Here is a 19,497-nt window from a genome sequence, read left to right on the forward strand (position 1 = left end):
ACCGAGCCCGAAGCGTGGCGAGCGAAGCGAGCCCCGCGAGGGGACGGTATTCGTCCCCTCGCGGGGCTCGCTTCGCTCGCCACGCTTCGGGCTCGGTGGCTCGCTACGCTCGCCACAGGTTTATATCCAACTCCATGCCCACTTGGATAGTAGGGGTATGAAAAGGACCCATTTTTCCCATTGAATTCCATGTTAAAATGGACTCAGTCCATTTTAACATTGATTCCTATGGAAAAATCGGGTCATCGCATCGCATCGCATCGCATCGAATCGCATGGTCGCATGCGATGCGATGCGATCTCCCGATCCGACCCGATTTAGAAATCGGCAGCCCAGATACTACATAAGTACCGCAACTAGACACGCCCTTTGGGTGGAGCATGACACGCCCCCTCAATGGGGGCACTGTCCAACATTCTGCTACCAACTATAATCTCCCTGAAACTAGTTTTTAAAAGTAGGCAAGTATGGCTAGTGCTGCTCACAGCGACTGTTTTTATTTTTTGGGTGCAATATTTAAACTTCAGAATAGTCAATGTGAGTGGTGCTGGCATTTTAAGTGGATATTTTGAGGAACTCTCACTGCAACATTGGCACTCAAATGGTTAAAACCACACATTTATTCACACAATGACCTGCCCGGCGTTGCCTGGGAAAACTTTTTTTTTTTTAATTGTCAAAATTGCTGTAAAATGTTGTCTTATGCAGTGCCAAAGGCTCAAAATTGTAATTTATCAAAACCTCCATCAGAATTTTAGAATGTGTTTGCACTGATACTCAGTGACAGCAATGAAATCAGGTGCGGTGTTGTGGTGTGAAACACACCTCTCCTGACTTGACAGCTTGTGTTGATGAATTCCACATGCACCCCTGAGATTTAGCACCTATGACGCAGTTATGTTTTGTTGTTTGTGTTTGTGTAAGTAACGTTATTGAATTTGCCCGGAGGCAAGATACATTTTGGAGCCCCCCCCCCCCAGTCGGATCTGGCCGAAATCGGACCAAAATCGGCTAGTTTTGATGTCCCCTCAGATCCGATGCGCGGTCCCATGCGCATCGGATCTGCGTCCGGTGGTCGGACCTGCTGCACGTCCGACCACCCGACTTGGGACCTAGTGGGGCGGCGCGGCGGTAGAGGGAGCAGGGGGGGCTGGGGACGCTGCGGGGGACACAGGCGGCATAGAGCCGGGCAGGGGGAGCCGGCGGGAGCTGTCAGTACGTAATAAAAAAAAAAAGCCCATACAATGAATGGGCGGCCTGTGATTGGCTGAGCGCTCTCTCAGCCAGTCAGCAATTGGCTGAGAGAGCGCTCAGCCAATCACAGGCTGCCCATTCATTGTATAGGCTTTTTTTTTCTAGCACTGACAGCTCCCGGCTCTATGCCGCCTGTGTCCCCCGCAGCGTCCCCAGCCCCCCTGCTCCCACCAGCAGCCCTGCTCTGTAGGGCCCCCCCCCCCTGCTCCCCGGGCTCCCCTGCTCCCCGAGATGATTTATCACATGTAAAAAATTTCACATCAAGTGCTAATCTAATCAAGCTCCCCCGGGGAGCAGCCGGGGAAGCTCAGGGGGACGTCGGGGGCGACTTGTCCTAAGGACAAGTCGCCCTAGTGTATGGGGGCCTTAAGTGTGTGAGGTGCGCTATCTATGTGTGTGCTGTGTGTATCGGTGCAATGTTCAAGTGTGTGTGTGTTCTGTGTGTTGTACTGTTTTTGGATGTGTTGTACTGTGAGTGGTGTGTTATATGTGTGTGTGTTGTGTCTATCTGTCCAATGTGTAGGTGTGTGAGCCGTGGGCTGATTTTCGAACGAATGCAATGAATTGGGCATCAGCACACACCTACAGCATGTCAGGGCCGGATTAACAATGGGCCTGATGGAGCTACAGCTCCAGGCCCACTCTCCAAATCGGCCCATTCTGTAGATGAGCACTGTGGCTTTCCAACAAGCCCAGCCCCGCGTCACTAGGCCCATGGGAACCAGAGATACCGCCGGGCAAAGCTGGAACGTTTTTCCCATAGGATAACATGAGACCCACTAATTCTGACCCTCATCCAGTTCTGACGGCTGCCAGTTCCCCCCCTGGCATCACAGAAGCTCGAGGTTGATCTCATTCGAACCCAAATTCCTGGGCCTTCAATCTGATATCAGGCTGGTTCATATCGAAAATTGGTTCCAGAGGTATTGCAGGAAAGGGGATTTTTTTTATTTATTTCTGAAATGTAATTTCATGACTGTTAATGTTATTTGAGGGCAGATTTATACAGAACCAAATGGCCCAGTATCATGGGACCAAAGTCCTTTGAAGCCCACTTAAAAGTTCTTCAATATGATACTGGTCTCATGTAAACGAGTCAGTTGGTTCCGAAAATATAGCCAGTTAAACAATAAAGCGGGTTAAAGGGGGGGGGGGGGGGGGGTGTTTCTCTCGCCTTCACACCAGAAAATGTAAAAGGGGCCAGCCCTGCATGATCCTGGGACCATATTTCTGGGTAAGCCCTGAATTTTCTGGTGTGAAAGGGGTATTATTTCAAATAGCCGGGACCTTCATTGCTCTGTATACAGCCGGGCAGTCCCCCGCTCTCTGCCTGGCTATCAATGGCTGATTCTTCTGCCCAGCATTGGCTGTCCCCCAGTTTCCACGAGCATGTATTCCTCCTTGGCAATGAGCATGTAATCCCACATGGCAATGAGCATGGAACCCCTTGCAATGAGCATGGAGCCCCTGTCAATGAACACGTAGGTAAGCAGCACTTATGTAGCATCATTTTTAATAGGCATTATGGTGTTTGGCATAATACATAATACATAATGGAAATTATGGTGTGTAGCTTAACATGTAATGGGCACTATGGTGTAAATTTTTAATGCGCGCCTTCGGCGCACACTGTCCCTGTTTTTGAAGCATTTTGGCTCAATCCATGTGGCAAAATATAAATTTTGCCTTAATCTGTGTGGCATAACTTGAATTTTGACTCAATCCGTGTGCCATTGTGTGAATTTTGGCTCATTCCATGTGGCATAATGTGTAAGAGGCAAGTACAGTATAAGGGGGTTACTATTGTGTTGCATGATTTGTATAAGGGGTATATGGTGTGGTAAACTTAGGTGACCACATAAAAAGTGCTGATGCCGCCTCACCCTGCAAGTATCTAAGGACATTAGCATCCTGTGGGTGCACCTTTGGAGGGCACCTGGCCAATATATCTCCCTGCATCCTGTGATTGTCGGAATTTGTAAAAAAAAAAATAATAAAAAAAAAAAAATTATTATATATATATATATATATATTCCAACAGAGGTACAGCACTCCAGCCACTTAAACACAAACTTTCTTTATCCAAATCATATGCTCTAACACATTTCACCTATAACTCAAGTTGCAATAAAGGCATCTTACATACAATTCTAACCATATGTCTCACAATACAAACGTTCACAAATTAAGGGGGCGCAGCCCCTTACGCCGGTGTGAAGAGCGCCCATAATCACCAAAGGGGGAAATTTACTAAGAATACGAATACATATAATTGTATTCGTATTCTTGCTACGAATGAATACGACTGCATACCTCGTATACAAAGTCGTGTTCCGGAGGGGAATTTACAAAGCAGTCATATACGACTGCTTTGTAACCCGGTTTCTTGGCTCCTGATTGGCCGCTAGGCAGCCAATAGAAATCATTCTGAGAAGAGGCGCAGAAGATGAAACATCTCTGCGTGTCTCCCCAGTCCGATGCGGAGAGTGCGGGGAGCGCCGGCAGCTTGAAGATTACCTGGACTACGTCGGACCAAGAGAAGACATCTTCACCACAGGACCCGGTGAGTAGGATTTCCTTCCACAGCTCCACTATGGATTACTTCGGACCCGGACACCGCCATGGACCTGGAGGATGACACGGATGCTGACATGGACATGGAGGATGACACAGGACCCCGGACACCAGGACCGAGGGCTACCTATGGGCTCAAGATAGGTAAGTATCAGTATGTATGGGCTTTGGATGAATTAAAGTTTTATTTTCATTGTGTCAGTGTGTATTTATTTTACTATTTTTATTACTGTGGTACTACAAGTGCCAGCGGGCCCTTTAATGCCCCGCAGGCTGGGACTTGTGGTTCTCCAACTCCCATCTTGCGGGGGAGGCTTGCTGGGACTTATAGTTCCACAGTTTTAAACAATAGTTTTTCGTCTATTTTTTTACAATCCGCCCGGTGGCCACCGCACAGGGCCACCGGGGACAGCACCAGGCTTCAGCCTGGTCAGGTAAGTCCTGGAGGGGGGGACCCCTTTATTGGGGGGGTTCCCACTCCCCCAGGGCCCCTGGCCAGGCTGACTGGTCAGTAGGGATGAATGTTTTGACTGCGGGACCTTATATAATAAGTGTCCCCCGGCTGTGATATTACCCTGCTGGCTGGTTTGGCCTGGGGCTGGTTCTTAAAATACGGGGGACCCCTAGTCAATTTGTCCCCCCGTATTTTGGGAACCAGCCCTGGACCTGGAGCTGGTTGTAAAAAAATCGGGGAACCCCTATTTGTCGGGTTCCCTGATTTTTTATTACGGCCCGGCTCTTTTAGCCTGGTGCTTGTTTCAGCTGTGGGGGAGACGCCACGCTGATTTTTTTTCATGTATTTATTTATTTTATTTTTTTGACACTAAAGCCTGCACGGATCTGACTGATCCGTGCAGGCTAAAGCCAAATACGACAGGAAAATAAGATGTATTTTCCTGCCGTATATTCGTGGCAGTTTTACACTAATTAGCAGCCGTATTTTCAATACGGCTGCTTAGTAAATCAGGAACCACCATTCTTTTGAATGGTGATTCCTGTCATATTCTATCGATGGTGTAGACATTCGTATTTGTAAATACAAATACGAATGTCCCATCAATATGAATACAAATATTTGTATTTTTGGCATAGTAAATGGCAAAAATATGAATACACCCAAAAAATTTGTATTTTCGTAGAATTTTTTCTACTAAATCATCTTACTAAATTTCCCTCAGAGTGTGTAGGTCCTCTTGAACTCCTTACAATTTGAAAGACCTTCACTGGTATCTGTGGGTATTTATATCGTTGTTAGAAGATGAGCATGTTCAGGAGTTTTTTTTGTTTTATTTTGTGTTTTTTTTTATATAAAAAAGACCCAATGTATTCTAATTCTAATAACATATCAAATGAAGTTATTAGAATTGGTGAAAAACCGCCTAATCGCCCAAAAAGGTCATTAAATGGTTCGGATCAGCTACCAAAACAATCTACAACATAAATTGGCCTAGTGTCAGTATATAAACATTTGTAGCATGGTAATACTCAATTGTTAAGAGTGTATAATACGATCAGCAGGGCATAATTCATAAATATCCCTTTACAAAAATGCTTAGTATAATGCGTTGGCATATTAAAAAAACATTATACCCAAAGAGCGGCATACCTGGCCAGTAGTTACAGCAATGTAAGGGTGCTACAATGACATCCTTCTATACACCAAATACATCCAAATATCCTTAAGTGTAGTGACATTCAGAAGAATATGACAAACTTCATATTGTACAGAGGCAATGAAACATATACATATATATACACTGTATAAATATATTAGTTGAAAGTATAAAGACACACCCATGAGCAGACCACCCAACCAGAACACTGGCCACGTTCCCCACATTATTAGGTGCTGGCCACAACCCCTATTATTGCGCATAATAGGCCCTTAATAATTTTCAGCTCCAGGCCCATTTAGACCTTAATCTGGCACATGATGTGCTGTGCTGACAGCAGGCTCAGCATGAGCTCTCTCACGCTGTTAGTGAGACGCTCTTGCTGAGCCTGCTGTCAGCACACCACATGCTGTAGGTGTGTGCTGATGCTAGGCTGGGGGGGGGGGGGGGGGGGGGGCAATTACTCCCCCTCCTCCCTCCGACTTCAGAGTGTTTTTTCACCCACCTCTAAACATTTTGGGGGCATGTAGAGTTGTCTGTGTATATGTATGTATGTATATATATATATGTGTGTGTGTGTGTGTGTGTGTGTGTGTGTGTGTGTGTGTGTGTGTATATATATATATATATATATATATATATATATATATATATATTACTATTTTTGAAGGAGGGCACTCACCATTCTACAGATAAAAACTCGACATTTATTTATTCCATTAAAATATTGAAGTTATATTGACCAAGTTCAATATTTTAATGGAATAAATAAAAGTCGAGTTTTTATCTGCAGAATGGTGAGTGCCCTCCTTCAAAAATAGTGTTTTGTGGTCTTGTGCCTTGGAGTGAGCAACATCTGGATGAATTGTGTGCGGATTCCATATATATATATATATATATATATATATATATATATATATATATATATATATATATATTCGGAAAAAAAGGGGGGTAGTGACCTTAACCTGCACTTTTTGGAAAGCAGCACTACACTAGGGCCTCGCTGTTAATAGAGGTCCAATGGAAAGAGATAAAGAAAAAGAGGTGCGCTTATATGTGTTTCACCAACAACAGACTTCTCTTAACCCCTTCATGACAGAGCCAGTTTGTGCCTTCATGACAGAGCCCTTTTTTTCAAATCTGACATGTCTCACTTAAGTGGGGATAACTTTTTTTTGCTTTTACTTATCCCAGTGATTTTGAGATTGTTTTCTCGTGACACATTGTACTTCAAGTTAGTGGTAAATTTTCGTCGATACAGTCTGTGTTTTTTTGTGAAAAATACCAAAATATCGTGAAAAAATGGAAAATTTTGCAATTTGCAAAATGTTAAATTTTCTGCTTGTGAGACAAATAATCATACCACTCAAAATAGTTAATAACTAACATAGACCATATGTCTACTTTATGTTTCCATCATTATTTCAACTTCCTTTTAATTTTTTTGGACACTAGGAGGCTTACAATATGAATAGCAAATTCTCAAATTTTCATGAAAATTTCAAACACTGATTTTTTTAGGGACCAGTTCAGTTCTGATGTGACTTTGAGGGACTTGTATGTGAGACACCCCCATAAATGATGCCATTTCAAAAACTGCACCCCTCACAGTATTCAAAACAGCATTTTGGAAGTTTGTTAACCCTTTAGGTGTTTCACAGGAATTAAAACAAAGTGTAGGTGAAATTTCAAAATTTCTTTTTTTTTGCAGAGTTTCAATTTTAATACATTTTTCTAACGAATACAGTAGATTTTACTAGAGAAATGTGACTAAAAATTGATTCCCCCAATTCTTTTGTTTTCAAAAATATCCTATATGTGGCCCTAGTGTGCACGTTGACCAAACCACAGGCTTCATAATAGAAGGAGCACCTACTTGATTTTGGAGCCTCCTTTTTATGAGATTTTTTTTTAGGCACCATGTAGGTTTCTAGGCACCATAAGTGCTAAAAGTTAGGAACCTCCCCCACAAGTCACCCCATTTTGCAATCTACACCCCTCAGGGAATTCATCTAGGGGTATAGTGTACATTTCAAACCCCCAGGGGTTTCACCAATTTTGGTACAACTGGGATGTGAAAATGAAAAATTACATTTTTTTACACAAACATGCAGTTCTGGCTCAAAATTTTTCATTTTCACAAGGAATGAAGGAGACAAAGCACCCCAAAATCTGTGCCCCAATTTCTCCCGAGTACGGCAATGCCTCACATGTGACCAAAAAATACCAGTTGGGTGCATGGCAGGACTCAGAAGGGAAGGAGTGATTTTTGGATTTTGCAGCACAGATTTTGGTGGAATGAATGGTGGGTGCTATGTTGCACCAATACAGTGGAACCCCCCCACAAGTCACCCCATTTTGCAAAGTACACCCCTCAGGGAATTCATCTAGGGGTATAGTGTACATTTCAAACCCCCAGGGGTTTCACCAATTTTGGTACAACTGGGATGTGAAAATGGAAAATTACATTTTTTTACACAAACATGCAGTTCTGGCTCAAAATTTTTCATTTTCACAAGGAATGAAGGAGACAAAGCACCCCAAAATCTGTGCCCCAATTTCTCCCGAGTACGGCAATGCCTCACATGTGACCAAAAAATACCAGTTGGGTGCATGGCAGGACTCAGAAGGGAAGGAGTGATTTTTGGATTTTGCAGCAAAGATTTCGGTGGAATGAATGGTGGGTGCTATGTTGCATTAGCAAGACTCCCAAAGCACCAATACAGTGGAACCCCCCCACAAGTCACCCCATTTTGCAAAGTACACCCCTCAGGGAATTCATCTAGGGGTATAGTGTACATTTCAAACCCCCAGGGGTTTCACCAATTTTGGTACAACTGGGATGTGAAAATGGAAAATTACATTTTTTTACACAAACATGCAGTTCTGGCTCAAAATTTTTCATTTTCACAAGGAATGAAGGAGACAATGCACCCCAAAATCTGTGCCCCAATTTCTCCAGAGTACGGCAATGCCTCACATGTGACCAAAAAATACCAGTTGGGTGCATGGCAGGACTTAGAAGGGAAGGAGTGATTTTTAGATTTTGCAGCTCAGATTCTGGTGGTTTTTTGGTGGGTGCTATGTCGCATTAGCAAGACCCCCCAAGCACCAATACAGTGGAACCCCCCCACAAGTCACCCCATTTTGCAAAGTACACCCCTCAGGGAATTCATCTAGGGGTATAGTGTACATTTCAAACCCCCAGGGGTTTCACCAATTTTGGTACAACTGGGATGTGAAAATGGAAAATTACATTTTTTTACACAAACATGCAGTTCTGGCTCAAAATTTTTCATTTTCACAAGGAATGAAGGAGACAATGCACCCCAAAATCTGTGCCCCAATTTCTCCCGAGTACGGCAATGCCTCACATGTGACCAAAAAATACCAGTTGGGTGCATGGCAGGACTCAGAAGGGAAGGAGTGATTTTTGGATTTTGCAGCAAAGATTTTGGTGGAATGAATGGTGGGTGCTATGTTGCATTAGCAAGACTCCCAAAGCACCAATACAGTGGAACCCCCCCACAAGTCACCCCATTTTGCAAAGTACACCCCTCAGGGAATTCATCTAGGGGTATAGTGTACATTTCAAACCCCCAGGGGTTTCACCAATTTTGGTACAACTGGGATGTGAAAATGGAAAATTACATTTTTTTACACAAACATGCAGTTCTGGCTCAAAATTTTTCATTTTCACAAGGAATGAAGGAGACAATGCACCCCAAAATCTGTGCCCCAATTTCTCCAGAGTACGGCAATGCCTCACATGTGACCAAAAAATACCAGTTGGGTGCATGGCAGGACTTAGAAGGGAAGGAGTGATTTTTAGATTTTGCAGCTCAGATTCTGGTGGTTTTTTGGTGGGTGCTATGTCGCATTAGCAAGACCCCCCAAGCACCAATACAGTGGAACCCCCCCACAAGTCACCCCATTTTGCAAAGTACACCCCTCAGGGAATTCATCTAGGGGTATAGTGTACATTTCAAACCCCCAGGGGTTTCACCAATTTTGGTACAACTGGGATGTGAAAATGGAAAATTACATTTTTTTACACAAACATGCAGTTCTGGCTCAAAATTTTTCATTTTCACAAGGAATGAAGGAGACAATGCACCCCAAAATCTGTGCCCCAATTTCTCCCGAGTACGGCAATGCCTCACATGTGACCAAAAAATACCAGTTGGGTGCATGGCAGGACTTAGAAGGGAAGGAGTGATTTTTAGATTTTGCAGCTCAGATTCTGGTGTTTTTTTGGTGGGTGCTATGTCGCATTAGCAAGACCCCCCAAGCACCAATACAGTGGAACCCCCCCACAAGTGACCCCATTTTGCAAACTACACCCCTCAGGGAATTCATCTAGGGGTATAGTGTACATTTCAAACCCCCAGGGGTTTCACCAATTTTGGTACAACTGGGATGTGAAAATGGAAAATTACATTTTTTTACACAAACATGCAGTTCTGGCTCAAAATTTTTCATTTTCACAAGGAATGAAGGAGACAAAGCACCCCAAAATCTGTGCCCCAATTTCTCCCGAGTACGGCAATGCCTCACATGTGACCAAAAAATACCAGTTGGGTGCATGGCAGGACTTAGAAGGGAAGGAGTGATTTTTGGATTTTGCAGCTCAGATTCTGGTGGAATTTTGGTGGGTGCTATGTCGCATTAGCAAGACCCCCCAAGCACCAATACAGTGGAACCCCCCCACAAGTGACCCCATTTTGCAAACTACACCCCTCAGGGAATTCATCTAGGGGTATAGTGTACATTTCAAACCCCCAGGGGTTTCACCAATTTTGGTATAACTGGGATGTGAAAATGGAAAATTACATTTTTTTACACAAACATGCAGTTCTGGCTCAAAATTTATCATTTTCACAAGGAATGAAGGAGACAAAGCACCCCAAAATCTGTGCCCCAATTTCTCCCGAGTACGGCAATGCCTCACATGTGACCAAAAAATACCAGTTGGGTGCATGGCAGGACTCAGAAGGGAAGGAGTGATTTTTGGATTTTGGAGCACAGATTTTGGTGGAATGAATGGTGGGTGCTATGTTGCATTACCAATACAGTGGAACCCCCCCACAAGTCACCCCATTTTGCAAACTACACCCCTCAGGGAATTCATCTAGGGGTATAGTGTACATTTCAAACCCCCAGGGGTTTCATCAATTTTGGTACAACTGGGCAGTGAAAATGAAAAAAATACATTTTTTTACACAAAAATGTACTTCTGGCTCAAAATTTTTCATTTTCACAAGGAATGAAGGAGACAAAGCACCCCAAAATCTGTGCCCCCATTTCTCCAGAGTACGGCAATGCCTCACATGTGACCAAAAAATTCCAGTTGGGTGCATGGCAGGACTCAGAAGGGAAGGAGTGATTTTTGGATTTTGCAGCAAAGATTTTGGTGGAATGAATGGTGGGTGCTATGTTGCATTACCAATACAGTGGAACCCCCCCACAAGTCACCCCATTTTGCAAACTACACCCCTCAGGGAATTCATCTAGGGGTATAGTGTACATTTCAAACCCCCAGGGGTTTCATCAATTTTGGTACAACTGGGCAGTGAAAATGAAAAAAATACATTTTTTTACACAAAAATGTACTTCTGGCTCAAAATTTTTCATTTTCACAAGGAATGAAGGAGACAAAGCACCCCAAAATCTGTGCCCCCATTTCTCCAGAGTACGGCAATGCCTCACATGTGACCAAAAAATACCAGTTGGGTGCATGGCAGGACTCAGAAGGGAAGGAGTGATTTTTGGATTTTGCAGCTCAGATTCTGGTGGAATGAATGGTGGGTGCTATGTGGCATTAGCAAGACCCCCGAAGCACGGTGAAATGATGAACCTAATAATCCATAGATGTGTGGTATATTTTAAAGCACTCCTTTATACATAGGCCGGGTTTGTCGGGGCAAGTTTCACAGTGGAAAATAGTTTCCTTTCTTATTCCCTTTTTATAACAAACTTTGCACCTTTTTTGTGTCCTGCCCTTTCTTGCAGTGGAGGGGATTTCGTTGGGAAAATGCTGCCCTGGTACAATACGGGGGCCAGTACTAGAAGTACTGGGGCCCTCTGCCTGCTGATTCCCAAATGTTAGGCTCTTTATGACTTCCTCTTGAAAGTGCATAAATGTCCCCCTCTGGCCGGTAGAACGGAATAGCACGTAAGCGTTATACAGTGCCATCTGGATGATATACACGGCCAGCTTCTTGTACCAGATATTTGTTTTCCGCAGGGCACTGTACGGCTTTAGTACCTGATCTGAAAGATCCACTCCGCCCATGTACTTATTGTAATCTAGGATACAATTTGGTTTGGAGGTGTGGGTACTGGTACCTCGTACAGGGATGGAGGTGGTACTGTCTCCATGAATTGTTGTCAGTATAAGGACATCCCTCTTGTCCTTATATTTGACCAACAACATATTTTCGGTGCATATTCCCCTGCTTTCACCCCTTCTCATTACTTGGGCAATGTGCGTTTTGGGGAGGCCTCTTTGGTTCTTGCGCACAGTACCGCAAGCTGCTGTACCTCTTGAACCAAGGGCCTTAAACAGGGGGATGCTGGTGTAAAAGTTATCCACATAGAGGTGATAACCCTTATCCAGGAAGGGGTGCATTAAATCCCAGACAATTTTTCCACTAACACCTACGAGGGAGGGGGGGCATTCTGGTGGTTCAATTCTTGAATCCTTCCCTTCATATACCCTAAACTTGTGGGTGTACCCTGTGGTGCTTTCACACAGCTTATACATTTTTATGCCATACCTTGCCCTCTTACTGGGAAGGTACTGGCGGAATTTAACCCTTCCTTTAAAATGTATAAGGGACTCGTCGATACTAATACATTTATCAGGGATGTATAGCTCTGCAAATTTGGCACTGAAATGATCAATGACCGGCCTGACTTTGAATAGCCTGTCAAAGGTGGGATCATCTCTGGGTGGGCACTGTGCATTATCGGTGTAATGTATAAATTTATGGATTGCCTCAAAACGAGCCCGGGGCATGGCCATACGGTGAAATGGGGTGCTGTACAGAACATCTGTACTCCAATATTGCCTAATTTGTGGCTTTTTTACTATGCCCATATGTAACACCAGACCCCAAAACGTCATCATCTCTACTGCATCTACAGGGGTCCACCTAGCAAATGATGTCGTGGGGTTTTGAGCAATAAACTGCTGGGCATATAAATTAGTTTGGTCCACCATTAAATTTATAAAATCATCAGAGAAAAATAATTTGAAAAAGTCAATTTCTCTGAGACCTGTTGAATCAAATTGGATTCCTGGGATGGCCAAAAACTCAGGAACCTGGGGCTCAAAATTGTCTGGTGGTGGGGTCCATACGAGATCAATTATTGGGGGGGGGGTCTCAGCTGCTCTACGGGGGCGTCTTTGAGGGGGTCCCTCATCATCAGAGGAGGAAGAGGAGCTTAAGACAAATCCTTCAAATTCCCCGCTTGCCTCACTGGCTGTGTCAGAGTCAGATGCAAGCATGGCATATGCCTCCTCCACCGAATACATTCTCCTGGATGACTGGGACGACATTTGGGATGACATTTGGGATGCCATTTATATTTTTGTGTTACTGGTAGTGAAATGTTTCAACACGTGTATAGTGTAGGGGGGGGTACAAACTTTATTTCAACCCAGGGGGTATGTAGTGTGTATTGTGTATGTAGTGCAGAAAAAAAAAATACAAAAAAAAAAAAATTGAAGGGTTCAAAAAAAAAAAAATGGAAGGGGTTAAAAAAAAAAAAAATGGAAGGGGTTAAAAAAAAAAAAAATGGAAGGGGTTAAAAAAAAAAAAAAAGGTCCTGCGCCAAAAATTGAGCACAGATGTTGGTCAGTAACGTCCGTCACTGAACAGCGCTCAAAGGCAACAGGAATTTGATCAAAAAAAAAAAAAAATAGATCAACCCTGTGCCGAAAAAGCTGATCAGTGATGTACGTCACTGATCAGTGCACAGTGGCCACAGGACACACACAAAATCACAGTGTGTGTAAAAAAAAAATGTAAAAAAGACCCCACAGCACTCACAAAAAATAAAAAAAGGTGATCAGTGATGCGACACTGATTACCAGTGAGGGGCAGCAGGTGCACAACCTTTGGTGGTACTGACAGGTATATATAAAAAAAAAAAACCTCTGTACCCCCAAAAAGTTGCTGATCACCTCAGATATAGTGATCAGCACAAAAAGGCGGGGGCAGCCGACACAAAATTTAGCACTCTATCACTATCTCTCTCTATCTCTCACTATCTATCACTCTATGACACTGCAGCAGTTATATAAAAAATATATAGCACAATCTGTCACTATCTCTCTATCTCTCTCTCTCTATCTCTCTCTATCTATCTATAGCTCTATCACACTGCAGCAGCACAAAATATAGCACTAGGCCTCTCTATCTCTCTCTATCTCTCTCTATCTCTTTCAGTTATATAAAAAATATATAGCACAATCTGTCACTATCTCTCTCTCTATCTCTCTCTCTCTATCTCTCTCTATCACACTGCAGCAGCACAAAATATAGCACTAGGCCTCTCTATCTCTCTCTATCTCTCTCTATCTCTTTCAGTTATATAAAAAATATATAGCACAATCTGTCACTATCTCTCTCTCTATCTCTCTCTCTCTATCTCTCTCTATCTATAGCTCTATCACACTGCAGCAGCACAAAATATAGCACTAGGCCTCTCTATCTCTCTCTATCTCTCTCTATCTCTCTCTATCTCTCTCTCTCTAACTCTCTCTAACTCTCTATCTATCTAATAAATCGCAGCAGCACAAGATGCAGCACAAGATGCAGCACAGGATGTCACAAAATGTCACAATATCAATGATCAATGATCAGGTAAGGGTTCTGGTCAGTATAGGCGGCAGGTGGGGCACGGTGACCGCACTGCACGCTTTTCCAGACCGGAATGGCGTCTGCAGTGCAGTCACCGTTAGTTTAAACCCCCCTCCACGGCTGTGATTGGTCCGTCGGTCCGACGGACCAATCACGGCCTTTGGGGGCGGGCGGGGTGAGGTGGGGTGACACCAGTGTCACCCTTACACCCCGCGGTGATTGGTGCTGTACTTTACAGCACCAATCACCTCCGATCCCGTGTCACCGGCGAACGTTATTCGCCGGTGACACAGGAAAACGCTGTGAATGGCTGTTCACACTGAACAGCCAATCACAGCGATCGGCGACGGGGGGGCGGCATCGCAGCCCCCCCTGGGCATGCAGGGACATGTCTGCTGTCAGGGACAGCAGACATCGTCCCTCTGTCACTGCGTCTCTAGACGCAGTGACAGTTTTAAGCCATGACGTATATATACGTCAACGGTCGGGAAGTACTTCCCGGCCATGACGTATATATACGTCAATTGTCGTGAAGGGGTTAAAAATAGAATGTGTTTATTCCAAACAATAAAAAGATTTTCATATAAAATATATAAAATACAGAATACAGCAATTTTCCGGTAAGTATTTTCACATAGGTGTATTGATTCCTGATTTGACCTCAGGTGTATATTGGTCTGAGAAACCCTACGCGTTTCGTCCCTTAGGGACTTCTTCAGGGGTAATACACCGAGATCAATCAGTTTAAGCGGTTATCACTCATAGATATACTGTGAGAGGAACCTTTGAGATGAACAAGTTAAAGTGTGTCCGAAGTAGGTATTCGTGAGTCATGAAACGGTTGGTATTCGATATCATGAATATTGGCGTGGTCAGAAATTAACAATAATAGAACACCTCTCCTGCTGTGTCCTTTCCAATTCAGCGGTATATTCAGTGCCTATGTCGAATGGGGTGTCCGCAGTCCAGGTGGATATATATATAGTCACGTGGTTTACATTATTAAGTGCCCTTGTGGCCTTTACTATGTAGGGAAAACCATCCGCGCTTTTAAAGAGAGAATTGCTCTACATAGAACTGCCATTCGCGCTGCTCTCAACAATAAACCAAACGAGCAACCAGTAGCGAAACATTTCGCAACTCATAAACACAGCCTTGCTAGCCTCAGATATATTATCATAGACCAGGTTCCGGAAGATTTGAGAGGTGGTGATAGAGGAAGAAGACTTCTGCAATTGGAAACGAAGTGGATATTCCACTTGGATACCGTTAGACCCAAGGGTCTGAATGAACAACTGACTTACAACATGTTTCTTTAATCCTATCCCTCGATTTACCCAGTACTCTAATCCACCCCAAAAATAGTCTGCTTGCCCCCTATGGTGCCCTCAGCGATGTTGTCAATCTTTTGTATAGTTTGTTTATTTATGCACATGCACTTGATTGTCACTAATTTTGTTTTTGTGTCTCTTCGGCAGCATTCATGTCCCCTCAGCGTCGGTGTTGCTAGGCAACCGTCACCTCCGAGTGGGAATCCGGATGTGAGACGTTACTGAGTCCTGTCATGTGACTTACCACTCAGGAAGTCGAACGGAAGCAGAGCCAGCCGGTGGGAGGAGAGTCATGGAGGTGGTCCGGTGTGAACACATAAAGGTATGTTTTGTAATCTGTTTAAATGTCCCTGCCTTGAAAACGGAATTAAATCCGAAACGTAGGCCACCTGCTTGTCTGTGTGAGCTTCTTTTCTGAACAAAGCCCGTGAGAGTGCCGCAGCCTCCCGCTGTCTACAAATTTCTTCATGCGTTGAACCCCGGCCACTGTTACCCTGTAAGCGAGGAGTGCCCGCCCCTGTCATATATATATATATATATATATATATATATATATATATATATATAGTAGGTACAGATAGGCGGCACTCACAGGATTTCTTAGTGAACAAACGTGTAGTTTTATTTTCAAACACGATCCAACATGTTTCGGGTCTTGCCCGTCCTCAGGGATCAACAGTGTAAGTACAAGTGCACATATTTAAACATCTAGGCAGAACCCGCCCCCTAATTAATCACACCCCACCTGGATCATGCTTACCTGCGGCGTCCATCGCCAGGTCCGGCTCCCGCCACCTCCACGTGCGTCGCTCCACCAATGACGTCACGCAGGGCACCCAGTACATCATATAGGAACTGCCCGCCACGTCATCAGCCGTTGCCCCGCACCGTGAACGGCAGCTCACAGCCAAGCCTCGCTCTGGGCGCCCCAAAAAGCCGTCTCCATGGTGACACATCTACAAAATATAATAAACAAACTGATATTTAAAAACATTGTTAAGAGGCTTAATATAAGCCATTTAAGAGGCAGCGAGCTGCCAAATCACTTGTGCTACACAAAGATAAAGTGAAAAAGTGAAATATAAATACATATATAAACGCTGGAAATACAATTTCTACACTGGAAGTGCTTGCATAGTTCATATTGTATAATAGTGTATAGTTATATTGTATAGTAGTGTGTGTGTGTATATATATATATATATATATATCACAGCAAGCAACTGATGACGATGTAAATAAACATCGAAACATTGCAGTTATATCATTTACCTTGCTTTACTTACCGAGTGCTGCTCCGTGATTGCTGTGAAATGTATGGTTCTCCTCCTGGGGACCCTATTTTTAGGGATGTGCACCGGCCACTTTTCGCGTTTTGGGTTTTGGGTTCTGATTACCCTCAGGTTTTGGGTTCTGATGGTTTTTGCCAAAACACCCCCTAAACGTTTTGGGTTTGGGGTTCTGATTTTCTTTTTAAAAAAGCATAAAAACTGCTACAATCGCAGAATTATTATTTGTTTTGCTCCTACGCTATTATTAACCTCAATAACATTAATTTCCACTCATTTCCAGTCTATTCTGAACACCTCACAATATTGTTTTTAGGGCAAAAGGTTGCGCCGAGCTGGATAACTTTGCTAAGCCACACAAGTGTGTGACACAAACACGTGTCTCATCTAGGAGTGGCACTGCAGTGGCAGACAGGATGGCAGTCTGAAAAACTAGGCCCCAAAAAGACCCCTATCTGGCTTGATCGTGTTTACCACCAGCCGAGGAGCAGTGGGACGATTCGTGCAGCAATGCAGTATCTGCAAAGGAGTGGAACCTTCTGACCAGATATAACCAGGTGAGGAGCAGTGGGCGATTCGTGCAGCGATGCAATAGCTTCACTGTGGAGTGGAACCTTCTTACCAGATATAACCAGGCGATGACTAAACGAGGAACAGTGGGCGATTCGTGCAGCACTGAGTTGTTCTGCGAGTGTGTATCTGTTTTTGTCAGTTTAATATCCAATAAGACCACTATCTGGTTTGATCGTGTTTACCACAAGCCGAGGAGCAGTGGGCAATTCATGCAGCAATGCAATAGCTGCACTGCGGAGTGGAAGCTTCTGACCAGATATAACCAGACGATGACTAACCGAGGAGCAGTGGGCGATTCGTGCAGCAGAAAGTTGTTCTGCGAGTCTATATCTGTCAGCGACAGGGCTTACAAAACTGTTGCTGAAATTATTGGTTTGTTTTGGCCCCAACACAAAAAAAACAATTCATATCTCCCTGTATAATCTGGCTCTACAAAGACAAGGTGTCATTGTCACTCGTCATCCTCCTCCTCTGATTCCTCGCCCGCTTCAGTGTGTACTTCCTCATCCTCACAGATTATCAATTCGTCCCCCCTGGACTCCACAATCACAGGTCCCGCTATAAACTCTGGAGGCAATTCCTGGTATTCATTGAATAATTGATAATTCATGTTTATAAACATCATCGATACTTGTGTATTATCTGGGCACCTGATATATCACATCGCATGCCACTAGTTAAGGCATGCGATGCGATTGCACCCAATTTTGAGCCTTTCCCGGTCGGAGTGTACAATTTTAATATTGCGTCGCATTGCATGCTTTAACTAGTGGCATGCAATGCGACACGATTATACCAGATATTACATTGTACAGGCACCCTGATGCCTGATTACAATGTTAAATGCACCCCCAGACCTGATTTTTAATTGTACACCCACCCTGATGGGTGATTACTATGTGAAATGCCCCCCCCCCCCCCCGTTGTTAACGCCAGCCCAGTATCAACGCCAACCTGAAGCGTGGCGAGCAGCGGCGGTACGCGTCCTCCGACCTTTTCATACCCCCACTATCCATGTCGGCGTGGAGTTGATATTTTATATTGTGGCGAGTGCAGCTCCCCACCGAGCCCCGCGAGGGGCCGCGTATTACTTCACATGTATTCCGCGTCCCCTTGCGGGGCTCGCCACGCTTCGGGCTCAATGGGAGGCCATTTAACATAGTAATCAGGGTGGGTGTACAATAAAAAATTGGGTCGGGGGGGGGGCATTTAACATAGGAATCAGGCATCTGGGTGCCTGTACGATTAAAAATCGGGTCCAATCGCGTCGCAACGCATGTGATATGATTGTATGCGATGCGACACGATTTTTTAACGTGCAATGAAAAAATCTGTCGCCCAGATAATACATAAGTACCACATCATCTTCTCCACATTTTGTGGAAGAAACCGCCTTCGCCGCTCACTGACCAGATTCCCTGCTGCACTAAAAACTCTTTTGGAGTACACACTGCAGGGAGGAACAACTCAGGTAAAATAGAGCCAGTTTGTACAGGGATTTCCAAACTGCCTTTTTTTCCTGCCAGTACAGGTAAGGACTGTCTAACATGTCTACTTGGATGCTGTCACCAAAGTAATCCGCCACCATTTTTTAAATGGAGACAGCATCCAATGCAGTGACAGTAGCCATGTCAGCAATCGTTGTCAGGTCCTTTAGTCCGGACCAGATGTCCAAGCTCCCTCCTATCTGCCCTGCAGCCACAGGTGTGGGAGAAAATGAAGGAGGAGCTGGGGCTGTGTCACGGTCCCCTTCAGATGACAATCTCCTGAGCAGCAGGTTTTTGCACCTTTGTAGACTTGTGTCCACCGGAAACAGAGACACAACATACACTTTAAACTAAGGATCGAGCATGGTGGACAGAATGTATTCCTCTGACTTTAACAGACTGACCACCCTCGTATCCTGGCAAAGCGTATGGAGAGCTCCATCCACAAGAGCTACATGCTTTACAGAATCGCAACGCTTTAGCTCCTCCTTCAATTTCTCCAG

This window comes from Crinia signifera, chromosome 9, assembly GCF_055691185.1.
Source record: "Crinia signifera chromosome 9, ASM5569118v1, whole genome shotgun sequence".
NCBI lineage: Eukaryota > Metazoa > Chordata > Amphibia > Anura > Myobatrachidae > Crinia > Crinia signifera.